The 16,955-nt window shown below is 40.6% G+C and overlaps 1 protein-coding gene across 10 annotated transcripts in view; it reads right to left on the bottom strand.

Annotated features, from left to right (window-relative positions):
* The window catches only part of ESRRG (estrogen related receptor gamma), a 368,263-nt gene that overhangs the window by 346,493 nt on the left and 4,815 nt on the right, over positions 1–16,955 (bottom strand). Inside the window, exon 1 of one of the 10 annotated variants that reach the window (XM_054279752.1) lies at positions 11,626–11,665. The exons of 8 other annotated variants lie outside the window; for them this stretch is intronic. The gene's annotated coding sequence lies outside the window, so the exon portion shown is untranslated. Of the gene's footprint in view, positions 1–11,625; positions 11,666–16,955 lie in introns of those variants that run through there. One more of the 10 variants, XM_054279739.1, reaches the window with a different exon arrangement.

The raw sequence follows: 16,955 nt of genomic DNA, 5'->3' as shown, positions 1-16,955 counted from the left end.
CATGGCATTCTTGTAACCATACACACTGAATTGCAAACACTGGGCTAGAACTGCAGAAGTTTAGGTGATTCTCACTACAGGAGACACACAAAGAACAAAGGGCAAATATGTTGAATATGCTGGTCTTTAAGTAGTCAAGAGCATTGCAAAAAAAGCATGAAAATAAGACAAAGTATCAGAAAAGGAATGATGGTGTGCTGCAGTTATGTGCCCACTGCTGTATCCTCCCCAGTGAATGTCCACTCAGCCATCCCTGCACATAACTGCACATACACACACAGACATATTCACGGTCATGCATGCCCTGCTGCACCTAGACTGGCCCCAGCAGGTGAAACCAAAGGGCCACTTAGGCTGACTGGCTTGTCTGGGCCCATGGCAAACAGCAGATGCTGAGTGAAGGTCATGGAGCAGGGGTGTAGTGACAATTCCCCAGACTACTCTTCCCAACATCCATCTATTTGTGGCTCAGAGACTTTAACAAAATACACATAATTTTTCCAGATTACTGATCTGCTTTTAGAAATCTTCACTTGCAGTTACAGATGATTACTCAGAGCAAGGTTCTCCAGCTACATTGCATGTTTCTTGTACTAAGTGAGCTATTACATGTCGATATGGAAAAACCCAGCCTGCTGCCCTCATCCCAGAGGGAAGGGCAAACTGAGTATTTGGGCAGCCCGTGCTGCCTGAGCTGCTGTACAGGTCTTCTGTGCACAGTCCAGACAGAAAAGAGGTCAGCTGCAGCCATGACAATGCACAGCAGACTATGATGGTGGAAGTTTGGAAGTCCTGTCCTATAGGTTAGGATTCTGAGCTGCACTTAAACGATTAAAGCCATAAATACACATCTGTCATCTATGGGGCTCTGAAGCTACCCTTTGATCTCCTGTCACTGCTTAGATAAGTGGCCTTTTAGCAAAGCAGCATAGGGAGCACATTGCTGGACACTGAGGAAGTACCAGCTACATGGACAATCACGGGACAGCATGCACCTGTCACCTCCCCACAGTCACACAGCAAGAGGGTCATTGCTCTTCCAGAGGCATCCAAAAAACCAGTTCTTCTTCACAGTTCAATATGTTTGCTATTTATGCACCTCCTCGTTGCCCAAATATTCCTTGCTCTGTATTCTTTACTTTTGCTCTATGTTCTTTAACACCCAATAAAATGAAGCCAGAAAGAGAGAGGCCAAAGGGAAGTGCAGTATCCAAGAACAAAAGATTCTCCGAGCAGTTTCACCCTCTATTCATGTATTCCACAAACCAAAAATAATACAGACTAAAGCGTACTAACTAACTAAACAGGCTTAAATATATTTATCTCTTTCTACCATTCAGAAATCTCAAAATATTTTACAAAGGTGTGCAGATTGGGAAGAGCCAGTAGCACGCTGCTCTTAGGCATTTGCTCTTTCCATTAGAGTGCATCACCACCTCCAAGTATGAGCACAATTCTCTTGCAGCTGACATGGAGAGATGTGAGTGTGCATTAAAGGAACAATTTTTCCTTAATTCACTATGCACTGATTGCTTTTAATACATTGTTTCAGACATTCTGTGTATAAAAGCAACAGTATACCATGCACCTATGTTACTCAAACTACTACTACATGGGCAAGTAATACTTCAGATAAGATGCAGTCCTCCTTTCAGTTACAGTAGGAATGTAGTCAATAACCAAGCTATAAATGCCTGTTTTCAAAACCTTAAAACAAGAAAGAAGTAGGCTTAACAATTATCAAGAAAAAAAAATTATGATAGAGGAAACAAAGATAAAACCATGAAAAGTTTTGTAGAAATTGGGAAAAGTCAAGGCCTTCCTCCAAAAGAGACAAGCTTGCAGAAATTATCACAGGAATGTTTCATAACAAAATTCAAATGCCAACATGGAGCAGAAATACTTGGAAAGCTGGAAGTCTTACTTTCAGCATGACCTGTCAAAATCAGCATGGAGAGCGAAGTCAGTTGATAAAACATTCCTATGTCAGCCTCCACTCTCAAATCAGAAACCTTCTGTCAACAAGTTCTGGTCTTTGCTACAAAAGCGGGAATCAACAGTAACACCTGAAAAGGCTGAGAATTTATGTCAGATTTTAAAATATTTGTTGATCAAGTTATATTTTGCATACATCAATGCCTATGTGCCATTGATCAAGGGCCATAGCTAATATAAATGGTGTATCAAAACAAACACTTGTCAAAATTTTTTTTATTTGGTTGGGTTTTTTTCAAGTTTGCAGGGAAAATACTATTATTCAGATAAAAAAAAAGCCGAAGAAGAGAAAAAAAATACCAAAATTTGATCTCCACTCTCTCCAGTTAGAACCGTTGGTGTTTGTGTAAACTCAGTTCAGGGAAGACATAAATAGCATCTTTTTAAGCTAATGATTTTCACCACAGGCCATTTAAAACAGGTGTTAAGAGTGGCCCTGAAACAGATCCCATCTGTGTTCACCTAAGTTAGCTTATTTTTGTTTTGCTCCATTTTAATGTATGTATACATCCTGTGTTTCCAGCTTGTCTTTTCAGCCCACTCCCGTCCTCCGCACTCCCAATCTGTCAGCCAGACTCCAGGGACAGGAATTAAAAATGACCACGTTTAAAAACTGCACCTCCCTGTGTAACAGACTTAACAGAGGCAGAAAGACTAAAAAGCTGAAAAGTTCCCCATGGTCTTTGCCTATTAAATCCCACAGCTTGCCAACAGCAGGGCACGTTTTAGTGTCAAAGAACAGGGCACTGGCTGGCTTGCATTTCTGTGTGATGGAAGAGCGGGGGTACTCCTGTCTCTTTACATTTCACATCACACTGTTTGTGGAGAAAGTTGACAACACCAGGATGCTCAAAAACACCCTGTACTATTATACAGAGGAAGCAAGATGCTTGCTGAGAAATAGTGCTGACATCAGAATACAGTTGATTCAGCATGGGTGATAAAAGCTTATTTTTGGTTGGTTCAGGCAGTATTTGATTAAAGTAGGATTAAATACTCATCAGACTTGCCTAAAAATAATTTTGCACCCATCCCATCAGTCTGCATCATCCTCTATCTTACAGTATTTTCCACCATTAAACAGAAAGAGAGGTAAGTTTCTGTTCATCGGATCAGCAAAGAGGTAGGCAAAGTCCTTGAAAATACTATTGCAAGAAAGTAGAAGGAAGGATTCAGTCAACTGGCAACCAAATAGAAGCCTCCTGATATTTCCCACTGAGAAGTAACAGGATCTGGGCTATAGATATGTTTGTCAAACATATCTATAGCAGGGATAATTAAGTTAGTGCAGCACTAGGTGCATGCTTTGAAGTGTTCATGCAGTTGCTATACTGACTTTTCTTTCACCTGGTAGGTTAAGCTCACCATCTCACACATATTTGCAGACTCATGACCTACCCTCTGTCCTCATTATCACTTCATTTCTGATAGCTGAACATCTTGGAAATGATATTCAAAGGTTTTGTTATAAATAAAGGAGACTAACAGAAGCCTAAATACAGACTCCTGTCACAGAGGAATAACTGCCTGGAACTTCTTATGGCTCCTTTCTGCCAAGGGGTTCATGTAACTTTACAAACAAACAAATATTCTTCTAAGGTAGGTATTGCTATTTTTTCCTTTTTCAAGGCCTCTTGTGACTAGCATCCAAATCCTTGATCCCCAGTTTCCTGTAACTGGAAAAAAATGGGGACAACATTCTTGGTCTCCTTCACAAAAAGCCCCAAGGATGTTTCAATTTCTTATACTGGTATCCCTTGGAATAACAGGGTCAAAATATAAAACAGAAAGCTTTAAACTCCCTGTACTTGGCAGTAATTTTTACTCCACAATATTACCAGCAGTGATATCTTTCCTATAAAGATCAAACCTTACACGATGGTGAGCATCCTGCTGGGGTTTCTGTCACTGGCAAGAGCAGCACCCGAGTGTGCAGAACCTGCAGTGATATCCAGACTGATTCCCACTGATCTCAGTGAAGCCAAGACATTATCTTGCATGCTTTTCCATACAGTTGGGGAGTGATTTCATATACAAAGATCTTCACTTACCTACATCCTTCTACAAATCAGAGTTCTCCGCTGTCTCTTCTTCACCCAACTCAACATGGGGCCTATCAGCAGTCTCCACTTTTCTACCCTAGGTTTCTAAGGCAAAAAAATCATTACCTTTATTTAAATCAGTGTATTTCTAACTGGGATGGGACCCTGCACATACAATACAAGTCACAAGACAGTGACTGGATCGTGACTGGAGCCCAATAGACTGGATTGGGATATGCATTCCTGAATTTCTCTCCACTCAAAAGTAACAGGCATTAACTTCTAAGCAAGAGACACAATTATGAGAAAGACAGCATCTGCCCTTGTGCCTCCTCTGTTATACAATTTCTATTTATTCTGTCAGAGACATGCATTTTGGGTATTTATGGATCTGAGAGATCCCAGATCAGACATGAGCACCATTGACAGGGCAGGACACTGCTGTAACTGTCCTTGTAGTGTCCATCCTGTGGGAACACATGGCTTTCGTTTTCCAGTAACATCAATCAAACGCATCTGTTTTAACCTATTCATTTGGCAAAAAAAGAAAAAACCGCTCTGTTGCTGCATTTGGTTGTTGCGCCTTTGCTTTTATTTCCAAGTTATTTCTTAGTTACTTGGGTTATTGTCCGCAGTATTTCATTTCTCAGGACTGGCTGAAATCATATCTTCATTTTATATGAGGGCAAAAAAATCTCACCTAGGTCCTCTACTGTACCCATTAAACAACGCACCAAACTGCCTTAGACGAGTCAAGCAGCAGACTGGCCTCCGACAGCTCAGCTGTTTTCAGAAAGGAAAAGCAAACAGGCAAGAGAGGCCTCAAAAGCTTGCCCTAAAATAGGAACCCTTACTCTTCTGAGGGCTCCAAGCCCATCTCAGGAGCAGCACCTCACCAGCACTGATGTGAGGCCCATGGCAGCCAGGGACCCCATGCACGGAGCCACTGTCGGTGTTGGGAAGCAGCGGTGAGCAAGGGAGACCAAATGTCCTCCTACATGCAAACCAGAGATTCCATTTTCTGTAAGGTTACCCCCAATGATTAAATGTTCTGTAATTGACCCTTAAAGGCCAGTCACGATGGGATCCACCAGAATCGATCTGTTCTCTGTTACCTCCGCACATATCCTGTGTGTGCCTTTCATAAGTAATGTGCTTTACCAGATGAATGCTGGCAATATTTTCCACTAATTGCAAGAGTTACTAAACTGAACCTTAACTAAAATTAAGTTGACTATTAAAAGCTCAATGAGTAACCCAGCAAACGGAAGCACTGTGCACAGGATTTAGCAAGCATGCAAGTGATCTGGCAACCACCAAGGCACAATACTTGCTGAACTTCCTATACCTAAAATTGGTTCCATACAATAGTCATACATTTGTGATGTATGATGAACTAATGCTCACAATGTTTGGGTGCACTAAAATGCCAAAATAAATGCATAATAATTCAAGCATGCCATTCTGAAAACACAAAGTGAGAAGATTGAAAGTTACAGGCTAATTTACAACATATACTCTCCATTAAAATAACAGAGCTCCCTGTATCAGTTTTAAAAATACATTAATAATATCCTTAGCTATTAAGGTGTCATTATCATAGACAGTTATACAAATCTTACCTATCTGTATATAAACACTTCTAGGCTTTTTAAGGAGCACACACTGCACTTGTCATTACATGTTAAGTTTATTCACTGTATATAGGCTCTTCATGATTGCAGTTTCTAAATTTACAATTATATCCTTTCTGTGCTTTTATAATTTCTAGGCTATACTTCTATACAAATATGTTCTACATTCTGTATTTCTGTTTTCAGCACTGTACACAGGTCCATAAATCAAAGGCAGCAAGAAATAATATTAAGATTGCACACAGTCTGGCTATCTTTAACAAACTAATAAACCAGGAATTTCCTGAGAAGAATTCTCCCTCTCAGGGAAAAAACAATAAGATAAGAGAAAAAGAAAAATATTCCTATCTAATTATGTGGATAAAAGATAATTTGTCACAAAAAGACAGAATGATTTGGGAGAAAATCTAAGAGATTTCCTAAATACTGTCCCCATAAAAAAAAAAAAAATCAGTATTTTAAAGAAGAGAAGGTCAAAGTGGACATATGCAGAGTTACGTGAAAGAGTTAAAGCCATCGATGACAGACTATTTGCTGATAAGGATGCATCTATTTGAAATAGGATAGCATTTGGGACTACTCGAACAAAAGTCTACAGAAAACTGATAAATCAAGGAACTAGCAGGATTTAAACAAACAACAGACATGGCTGAGAACACATGAAATGTCACGAGTACAGCTGAGAAATAAGTGATGGCACAGGACCACTTACTCTGCTACTAACAAGACATTTGCTCTGGCCTCTGCAGAGCGAGACAGCTATCAATCCTGCCACAGCTCCAGAAATGCTTCAGACTGAAGCCCTACAAAAAGTGGTTATTATATCTGGGTGTGCACATGCAACACCCCAACAAGCCCAGCTTTCAAAAAACAAAATATCCACCATGTATCACACTCAGGTGAAACCCTAAGTGACTTCTTGCAGAAAAGAGCTCTTCCTCCAAATACTGCTGTTACAAAACACCAGGGTCTGGATTCTCCAAGAAAACCTCTGGAAGCAATGCTAATTTCACATCCCAGTACCCACTTTTCAGGTGCTGTTCCTGTGCCATGGAGCCCTCAGCCCTGCTAGTCACTCCTGTGCCTCCTGTGCCACCCAACTCAGGAACAGCCATTGCTGAGCAAGGAGAATCCAATGCTGCCAGCAGGAGAAGGCCAAGGCCACACTCATATGCAGCCCCAATTCTTCTCTAGGAGCTCCATTTTTAAGCAGTGATAGTGAAATTTTCTCATTTTGGTACCTTTTTCAAGGTTCCCAGGCTGCTCCTAAAAGAAACCTACTGGAGGGTCCGTTCCTTCAAGGACACAGCTGGACAAAGTGAGAGATATCACACACAGAAATCCACCATTTTGCAACAGAGTTTGCACTTTCTGAAGTCCGCTGGGATGTGAGGGGAAAAATAGGAGCAGAGAGGCTCAACCTTGTCAGGATGGAAGTGCTTGAGAACATCCAAAGAAGATCTTTGGCCACCTGGGAAAGCTGGATATTGAAAACATAGGCACTCACACAGGTTAGGCAACTTCTAAGGTTAGGTGGCAGTTCAGTGGGGATATTGAGGATCTCAGTTTGGGCTTTCAATGCCTAAATCCCACTTAAGTCCCACTTAAGGCATCTAATCCTTTTGTGAATCTGGGCCTAAAGCCTTGCCAGGAAGGAGAGAGTCTATGCATGCAAAAGCTGATGGTCAGTGACAGTCTGGTTCTGTTAAAACTAAACTACACAGAGAACGACCTTATTTTGTACAAAGGAATAATGCAGAATAATCAAAGACGCGTTCTAGTCACGGAAAGTTAATGGAAAGTTAATGCAGCTGATACAGATCACAGTCCTGCCTTTAGACCCTATGACAGTTATGCTGACCTGGAGAACATTACAACACATAAATCATGGGTCTTCAATAGCTTGTGGGAGGAAGCACATTTGGAAATGTTCAAAAGACAAAATGACTACAGAAGTCCTCAAAAAAACACCTCTCTTACTCACACAAGCTAAGAGGCACAATCAGAAAGGAGCAGAAATTTATAAAACACTGTAATGTTTACAAAGGGTTAATAGTTCAAAGAACACCATTCTGTTATTCAGTGACCAACTAGTTTACCATGCTCCATGGAATTAAGTAGTTTCAGTCCAATTTCTAATAGCCAGGAATCCATCTGGCAAAAGTTCTCAATTTATTTCTCACTTACCTGCAGTGCTGTTGGCTGGCTCAACCATGAAGTAAAGTGTGAGTGGATATGGATAACAGCTTACCCCACACTCCTTACATCTTGTATCTCTAGATCACAAATCCATTTTTAATTTTTTAAAATTTTTCAAATTTTTTTACTTACCCCCCCTTGAATTTAGTTGAAAGGACTGCAAATGTGATATTTTCATACACAAAATATCTTATTGATAAAAATAATCTTGGCATAAAAGTAAACAGAATTACAACAATAAAATACAACTTAATGTTACTATTCTATATTACTGTTATTACAAAACAGGTATCATTAATTATTACTAATTATTTTCATGGTAAATATTTTTGACAGATCCCAGGTATGCACTGCAACATTTAACTGATTGCAATCACTAAGATTCCTCTATGGCTAAAACACTGAGGTCTCCATTTTGGGGATTCAAATACATCTTCCCAGAGCTCTGCTTCAAATGAAAATTCTCCTGCAGCTGCCCATCAACCAGCATCTGACCTTTATAAACCATGGGAGAAAGAAAGAGACATGCTTCCCAGTTCTTCCTATCATCTGCAGATGGGCAAAGAATTCTGGCAGCTCACTCGCTAAATCCTGCAAATTTTGCATTACGAAATCAGTATTCAATGCAAAATACAAGAGAGTAGAATAAGCACGTATGTCACAGACTGTAAAGGTGCCAAAGGTACTTTAAGCAGAGGACAACTGCCCATTCTGCCATGCCACTGAAGTCCATGGAGTCATAGTGCACTCCTTCCTTCCTGAACACTGCATTATCCCCTCCCCTGAAACATGGTTTCCTCTGGCAGGCTCAAAGACTGATGAAGCCCCACCTGGTTTTCAAGGGCTGAAGGAATTTTTGATGCTTTGTAATCAGCTCATGGTAAGGAGGTCAGTGTGGTTTCCCTGATTTACTTGGATATTGGTCTGGAGTCTCACTGTGCTTTCACCTGCATTTTACTTTCAGTTCTGGATTCTTTCCAGGATAAAGACGCAAAGTCAAGGTGGTATCGTTCCTGTCCAGCCACCTCCTCCCTTTGGGTAAAACGTTAATATACTGACAAGTCTGCTATACAGGAGGACGCCAATATCCTCTTAACATGGACAAAGTCAAACAACAGAAAATATTTTGCAATTTGGCATTCTTCCCTCCCAAATATTCCTTTGTAAATAGTTTCCCTTTAATTCTCAAAAGTATATCTTTTCAATAGAAGTCAGTCTATTTTTGCCTGCTGGTAATCTATGTATAAACTAAATCTCACCTTCCTCACTCACAGAAGCAATTGCCCCCTTGGTCTGGCAAGGCAGCTCAGGAAAATAGGGAGAGCAGGATTTCTCCTGCATCTATCTATGCATTTTAGTGGCAACTGGCGCTTGGCTGAGACCGGTCAGCTGTAAGAGACTGATGAGAATTGTCTGAAATACTTCTGGTTGAAAAATATATAAATCAAAATTACTGGTAAAACAACAGAGATGTATGTGACACGTATGAAATATAGAAACAACCTAGAAAAATAAAAATAACCTAAGTTCCAGCCTAGGACTCTCACAATATAAGTTTTCCAAATAATATAAATGTAATAAAACACAAATACACAAAACAGTAAGCCAGTACACTGCAAGGGGACAGCATTCTGCCTAGAGAACAGTGAGGGTTAATTTTCTTGAAGAAGTTTAGGGGGCCGTGAAAGTTGTGAATTTAAATTGACACCAATTTGAAATGTTATATTAAATAACACACAAAGTTAATTTTGCTTGCATTTCTTTTTGACTACTATTCCTATTCCAGGTTCCTCCTTACAAAAGACAGGCACATCAAGGAAGCAGCACCCAGGAAAAAATTTAAGGGAAAAACATTCATAGAATGCAGCAGGTTTGGAGGAGAGACACATTTATGCAGAGAAAGTGCTTAAGCAAGGACATTGGTGCCTGTGTCTATGGGTACACAGAGAGGTTTGGTGAGCGCATGCCCGGGCAAGGAGGATTTGGTTATGGTCAGAATTCGTGAGTGACAGCCATGTGACAGCTGGGAGTCAGCAAAGATTTTGTAGGGATGGAAATTCCTGAGACAAGACACACGACTGCTCATGCGATCTGCATGTGCCTATCGTCATGCTATATTATAATAGCTGACACCATGGTTTACCAGTTTTCCATAAGAGAGGCTATAAATTAGGAAAAGGATTTGAGGCACATTACATGAGAAATTAAAGTCATAACATTTAAAAACAAAGGGATAAATAGAACTTCTTTTCATGTTATTGAAACAAGCAAACAAAGATTTCCAGTCAAACCACACATCATTAGTAAAATCTGCATTTCCATTATTTACCTTTAGTTACAGGTTATTATTTCCTTAGAATACATTTTTTTCTTACTAACTTATCTTAAAAGGTCAGAATCCTACAAACATACTTAATTTTAGCATGGAATAACCCCACTGATTATTCACGTACTGTAGCTATTCCTACACTTTCAGGATCAGGGCCTAAGTCACAATGTACAATTAAGCAGAGGATTTTCCAAAGAACTGTTTCATTTGCCCTTCTGGAGGTCTTACACAGACGTGAAGCCAGTGGAGATGTGCATTTAAATCAAACCTGAAAAACCAAAATACTTTCCCTTTAACACTGAATTCAAGCCAATACAGTATCACATGACCTTTACCGTAATTTCTATTAAAATAATTTCATGTCTGGTTGCTTCTGCTATCCTGGCTCATTTGTATTGTTTACAACAAGTCATTGCTCTCGACAGTTAGTGGTGGCTGAATCCATGGTTACCAGTTTTTACATTCACTGGTTAAATGGAATGCAGCTCTTCTGTGGGGTTTCATGGAGAAAGCTCTTAAGAAATCACAGTCCAGCTATCAATCAGGCTAACCTGGGAGAAATTAATCTGATAAGCAGAAGCATCGCTGTGTATGAAAAATTTATTGAAAGGGAGCTCAAGGCATTTATTAGTTGCAGTTGCCAAAGTGGACACGTTTGGGTCAGACTTAGTACAGGGAAGACTTGGGTTATGAGGTCTGTGTCTGACATTCATCCATGTTGTGCCTCCTCTGGCGCTCACTGCTAATACAACTATACTGTTCAAGGGTTTAAAAAAAATAAAAATCTCAAACACTTATTTCACCAGAAATGTGCTCGGAATATAAATAGTGCTTAAATACAGGTTTAACCAGACTGCAGTCCCGTCAAAGTAACTTAAACAGACACAGACAAGATAGTAAAACACAAAATAGACAGCCTTGAGTAGAATCCAATTAAGACAAAAAACACCCCAAACAGAGCAGCATTGCTAACGACTAAATTAAGCCTGCAAACAAATATATTTTATTGCCACCTAAAAACAATACGGACTAATTCCGTTTGCCTTGTTATTTATAGTTTGGCGTAGGGTGGGGTTGCCAAAATCAAAGAGCAAAGCAGAAACTTATTTGCAAGATGGACCCCCAAATCCTTTAAAAATGCCTAAAAACATAAAAAAAGTTCTTTTCAGTTTGATGGCTACAATATTTGTCCCACAAGCTACATGACAGCAACAAATAGTTAAATGAAACATATTACTACCAGCTCATCTACTGCAAAGTCACTGTATCAGAAGCCCGAATTGATTTGTTTCCTTAGAACAAATTGAAAATGAATGTAACATAACATCCGAAAAAAAAATCCCTCCTGCTCTGCTAATCGGATATTGTATAATGGTTGATTGCAGCTTTGCACCGTGCTATTGTTGCCTATATCATACATACTTACAGGTTCTGGGTTCTTCCAAGAGTTTGGTGCAGTTTCAAGGACAAATGTCTTAAGGAAGTCTTTCTACTGTGCAGCAGTGATCCTAGCTCTGATCTCATTACATGAGCAAAGTGCTACTGCTGACAATATAAAGGAAACTTCCTGCGTGAAGAAGAAATCTTGGAAAGTCTCAGGGTTAAAAAGGCTGCTTAAATGTGCTGCTTGATTTGCTCCCTAGTTGTGTATACACAGTAGCAGCTGATCTCTGTTTGCAGCCCTGCAGAAAGAAACCTTTGCTGAAAACCAATGGCATCACATTTCAGCGGAGCTACTGCCAGGCTCTGGAGAGCAAAGCAACCCTTGACAACTTCCCCCAGTTCAAACCACCGGCATTTGCTGCATGTCCTGCAGGACTTTTGAAATGGAATATTTGCTGCATTATTTTTATTAATGCCACTCTGAAATCCTGCATCCCAGGCAGCCGTGATACAAGGAGAAGTCTCCCTCACTGTAATAGGAGGTTCTGACTGTGTCAGGACTGCGAACTGCAGAATTCACCACAGTATCTTTTGCTTTGTCTTGATTGTGGCATTTGCAGATAAGAAGCAGTTAGCTGCACTCAAAAGCATTTTCTGCCTTAGAATTTCTAAATTAAGTGCAACAGGCATCCTGTTTATCCTAAATTAATCCTGAGCCTGCCCTGCATCAGTCACGCACTGCTCAGTGCTTTTTTATCTGATTCAGAGTACAAATCAAAAGATTTGGGGAGTGGAAGGTGGCTCGTTCTTTTCATTTAGTATTTTAACTAGGGTCAGATCTAGCCTGGTCCCCGTTGGACGAAAACCATGGAGCACGACATCCCAAATTCTGCAAAATTTGGTATTCTGACCAAAGCTTCAGTGTGGCTTCAAATATCTGTTAGTGGCCCCTTAGCTCCTGCCTTGGCCCTCCAGAATCAAACCAGGGATGGGCAGAACCTGCACCAGCTTCTGCAGCTCTTACTGCTGTCCAAGCAAACTGGTAAGACCAGAAAAGCAACATCTAAAAAGAATACATCTACTACAACTATTTCAACTCTTAACTGGGAAGCAATACACCAAACACATCCTCATATTTGATGTTAAAGAATTATCAATAATTAATTCAGATGTAGCTGCTTCACCATTTAGCCCAGGGTGATTCTCCAAAGAGCAACTGGGACCACACATTCCCCTGGCACTCAGAGCATGACCGTAGAGTTTGCATGCTGCTTCCCAAACAGGACCTACTTTTCTCTCCAGGATAGCCAGAAAAAACTCAGAAACAAAATTTAGAAGAATCTCTTTTAAAAGTGCACCACTGCAGGGTTTGGTTAGGAGGAGTTGAGGTTTTTCCTGGGCATTTCTGAAACTGATTAATCACCATCCTTTTTTCCCCTCAGGCACTGTGACTATTCTAGCTACTAGTATATTGCGTGTTATTTCTTTAATATTTTGAACTTTATTCCAAAGGGCAGAAACCAAAACTGACAGTACATCAAGACAACATGCTCTGTGATTCAAACAGCAAAATAATTGAGATCCTGTGCATATACAACATCCAAGTCTGTGTATGCACGTTGCACACGTGTGCACACACTCATTCACAAGCACAAACAAGTGTTAAGGGCTTGTGGCCCAATTTTATGGGACACTCATAGTTCATGTCCTCACCTCCCTTCAAATTAAAAAAAGGTAAGAAGAAGCAAAATCTGATCAGTGAAACATCCAAAATAATTTTTGTTAAAAGTAGGCACCATTTACAGGAGGGTACCATATTGATTCAACGTGCGTTCTCCCAATTTGTCTCTCTCCTTTGGGAGAAGAATCCTGTCCACCCCTGGTCTGGGTCACACCAGAGAAATGAAAGTGTGTGGTGGCATCAGCAGGTTTAATTTTGCTCTTTTCCCTCAAGGGACACTGCAAGGCAGCGACTCAAAATCTTGGCTATGAGGCAGGGCTCCCTGTCTGCCTGCGTCACCTCCGACTCGTAACCTCACCTTTCCCTGCCCAAACTGACACCACCACATTGAATGCATGTTGCAAAAGCACAGCTTCTGTCCCTCTCTTGCTCAAGCTGTGAGGAAGGGATTGCATGCTTGAGAAGAGTAAGGACTAAAGCTCACAGCTGTGCATCCTGCTCCCAGATGTGCCATAGGAAGGGCCACGAGTGACCTTGAACCGCCTGCTCTCTGTGCTCCAGTGCCCAGCCTGCTGCCCACACTGCACAAAACTCACTCACAGCACTTGTCCACCTGGTCCCTTTTGACTCTAGCATAGCAAAAGAGGGGTTTTTTTCTGTTGGAAATTCAGCACAGAGTAAAACAAGTTCTTTTTGCCAGGTGAAACTTGAGAAACTAATTTAAGACAAGTAAAAAAAATTAAAATCCCAGTGGAAACCGGAATTTCAGTGAATGAAGTTTCCTCCTCAACAGCCTCTAAATACCCAACTGTCAGCACAGAAAAGCTGAGACTTCTGAATGCTGCATGAGCATATCCAGCAGTCCTGCCCCATACAGACCCACTTGCCAAGGCTGGGGGACATTCACACCGAGTTTGACTCCACTCCTCTTTACCTCTCCTTATAACTGTGCCCCCTTGCCACAGCTGGGTCAATACAGATCCAGGGACACAGCTCCTTCAGCTACCTTCTTTTGTAAAAGTATGCACAGGTCCTGAACATGGACAAACATGGACAAACATGGAATTGCAAAATCCTTCACCTCCCAGCCTTCCCAGATACACCTCAACCTGCAGCACCCTGACTCCCCTTTTTTCTCACTGCTGATTTTTCTCACTGAATTTTGTTTTCACAGCATTGTATCCAGCAAGGAGAATAGTAACAATTCAAAGCCTATTTTCCAACCTTCAGAGGGCAGGGTAAAGTAGTCTGGCTATTAAGGCAGGACCGCAAAATATGTTCAGGGAGGATGGGGAGCTGAAGGGGAGGCTGACCTGTGTGTCAGAAGCTCTTATGCGATGTCAGAAGCTCTAGGTCTCCATCCCTCCCATCCCCAGTGGAAAGGGTGGCCCTTGGAAGCCAACCCCACTGCCTGCTCCTCTAAAGTCTAAACTAGTACAGGCATCAAAGATTGGCCATGCCCTGCCTTCCTGACGTCTGTCACTTGTAACAATTTAGAAAGCTTGTTTAATTCTTGATGGCCTTAAAATTCACACATATCATCAAGAAGACACACTAATACTACAAATTACTAAACCAGACCAAATTCTCAGTTTTTATACAAATATTTGATTTAGATTTTAAAACCTTGTTTCCAGCAGTCAAGTAATAAGAGACATGCTTTCTCATTTAAAAAGAGATTTCTTGTAATTAAAGAGGAACAACTGAAGGTAACTGCGATGAAACAGAAGTCCAGCAGAAGCATAATGACACTTCTCAAGTCACACCTTTCAGCTAGTCTCAAGATTTTCAATAAGCAGTATCAGTTTTAATTATCAGTCTCAGACTCCAACAGTACACAGAGACTCCAAGAAACATATCCTACCTGTTTTATTCAGACACTTAGGACTTTGCTTAAATATTAAGTCTGACACTGTTCATCTAGACCTGTCTGATTCCTGCACAGGTCCCAAATGTGTCCTTTCCTCTGTCTATCTATGCATAATAACTGTGACTACAGGATTTTCTTTTTAACTTTTAAATGCACATGGATCCTAATCAACATATGGAACACCTTCTGCATTCATCACAAAATGAGTGGCTAAATTCTTCTCATTGAAACTCCTCCATAACAGTCGCTTTTCCCTTTTCATCTATCAAGACTTTAAAGCAAAATTAATACAAACATTGGGAACTGTGTATGCCTAAGCTACTTGCTGTTCCCATTAGATGCTCTGCACTACTCAGTCATTCAGGATTCTCTGTCCCATTGCATTAAATATGCTCATTTTTTTGCTATGAGTACAATTAAAAGTGTTTGGGTTTTCACACTGTTCTTATCTTTTATTTGCTCTCTAAAATATCCAACATGCATTGAAACCAGTATAGGTGATAATATAGATGTAAATATCACCACAGAGGCATCATGATAAATTTGACTTCGGGAATAATTCATTCAAGGTATCTAGATCCAATTTAAATTCTTTTCCAATCTTAACTGAGCCTTCATAACCAGATGAACTTAAACGAAGGTGTACAACTTCATGCTACGCTGGTAAACCACCCTAACTAGGAAATAAATTTTCAGTGATTAAGTTGAATTGTTCATACAAAACGCCAGCTTCAGCTTTTCACCCATACAAAATAGCTTGGAAAATATATACTGCATGTGTTTATTATAGCTACAGTTGCTATGAACATCTATAACTCTCCAACAATTTCTTTGATTTATGTTCAAAAACATACAGGGCATGAAATGATGCCTGCAACCTTACATTTCCCTCAAGAACATTGTGGGGAGAAGATATATTCCAAAACATCATGTTAGATTCCTTGTTATGTCTTCTTTTTAAAATAAATGTATGATAATCAATTACACATGCTTCAAAGCAACTGCCACTAGATTCCCCAACAGAAAAGCTGTTTGAGAAAAGTTCCATTTTCTTTCCCCTAATGGTCAAGTTATAATAAGAGATCTTGCCTAGATATTAAAGGAAAAAATGTATTGTAAAGGATAGGCCTTGCTCCACTTGTATATGCATGCACAGGTTTGTGCTTGCCTGGACTTGACTTAGAACAAGGTTTTCAGAGAAGTAACATCTCCACTGATCAACATGCTAAAAACGGATGTGTGTGTGAAGATCCTGCACCTAATCTGCTTGTCATTTATGCTTGTAGTAATCCAAATGATGTCAAGAGAATGACACAGATGATAAGTTAATGTATCGGGCTCAACTTCCCTTTCAACCTCAATATGCAAAACATCCCTTTAAGAAGTCCACCCAGCTGTAGCCTCCACTAGAAGCAGAAACCTGCAGATGTTTATAGGAATATCAATTAAGCTGAATGGGAGCTCCGCCATTAACGCTGGTGCATGTAAGATCAGACTGTGCAGATCTGCCTGAACTCCACGCAGTGGCTGAAGTGCACATTTTCTCTGGGGTATTGAGGCCAGTGGGTTATATGCCATTACCAGGTGAGCGTAATATGGATGGTATTTCCACAGTCTCATGGCTCTGGCAGAGGGACAAGAGCAGCATCCCCAGGCAGCACCCTTACCCACGCTGGGAAGACAGGAGCAGCCAGGAATGCATAGAGCGCATGGACCACCCCCAGCACAGAAAAGATCAGGACCTACTGCCTGCCCTGCTTCAGGTAGTTTGTGCTGCCTGCATCCCAAACAGCGAGCTGCCATTCCCTGTGTCCTGGGCATT

Source organism: Melozone crissalis, unplaced genomic scaffold (assembly GCF_028551555.1).
Source record: "Melozone crissalis strain CALT ecotype California unplaced genomic scaffold, PUWL_Pcris_2 ptg000027l_1, whole genome shotgun sequence".
NCBI classification, from domain to species: Eukaryota; Metazoa; Chordata; class Aves; order Passeriformes; family Passerellidae; genus Melozone; species Melozone crissalis.
Note: the sequence above shows the minus strand (reverse complement) of the source record. Positions and strands in the feature narration are given on the sequence as shown.